The sequence below is a fragment of the Aegilops tauschii genome, unplaced genomic scaffold, assembly GCF_002575655.3.
Source record: "Aegilops tauschii subsp. strangulata cultivar AL8/78 unplaced genomic scaffold, Aet v6.0 ptg000190l_obj, whole genome shotgun sequence".
In the NCBI taxonomy this organism is placed as follows: domain Eukaryota; kingdom Viridiplantae; phylum Streptophyta; class Magnoliopsida; order Poales; family Poaceae; genus Aegilops; species Aegilops tauschii.
In genome coordinates, this window is record NW_027332503.1 from 1 (window position 1) to 740 (window position 740).

The 740-nt window shown below is 35.5% G+C and overlaps 1 non-coding gene across 1 annotated transcript; it reads right to left on the bottom strand.

Moving 5' to 3' along the window:
* Positions 1–565: 565 nt before the first annotated feature.
* On the bottom strand, positions 566–652 carry TRNAS-GGA (transfer RNA serine (anticodon GGA)). Its single transcript has one exon. It is a non-coding gene; the product is annotated as a tRNA-Ser (tRNA).
* Positions 653–740: the final 88 nt, after the last annotated feature.

Below are 740 nucleotides of genomic sequence, written 5' to 3' on the forward strand. Positions count from 1 at the left end.
TTTAGTTAATGGTCGTATAGTCAATATACCAAGTTTTCGTTGCAAACCCCGAGATATTATTACTACGAAAGATAACCAAAGATCAAAAGGTCTGGTTCAAAATTATATTGCTTCATCGGACCCGGGGAAATTGCCAAAGCATTTGGCGATTGACACGTTGGAATATAAAGGACTAGTAAATAAAATCCTAGATAGGAAGTGGGTCGGTCTCAAAATAAATGAGTTGTTAGTTGTAGAATATTACTCTCGTCAGACTTGAACTTAACGAAAAAAGGAAAGGTTCATAGAATTTTCTTCCCCTTCCCCTTTCCCCGAACTAAATCGCCCTAAGACCATTACCATTAATTTGTATTTTCCCATCAACTAGCTAAAATTGATTAACCCTAGGATTAGGATCCTTTTTTCTTTTTTCCTCTATGTGTATTTTACATACCACAGTAATTTGCTATAGAGAATTTCTAATTTCTATTAAATCAAAATAAGATAATATAAGATATTATTGCTGGAAAAAATTGTTATTTGATTTGATACATTGTGATCCTTAACGTTGATGAATTAAGAAAAACGGAAAGAGAGGGATTCGAACCCTCGGTAAACAAAAGTCTACATAGCAGTTCCAATGCTACGCCTTGAACCGCTCGGCCATCTCTCCTACATAACTTATTATGGAAAATAAACTGAGTGAATAGCGAGTTTTCTTATTCCTGCAGTACAGGTACAACCGCAACCACTCGGGGGTT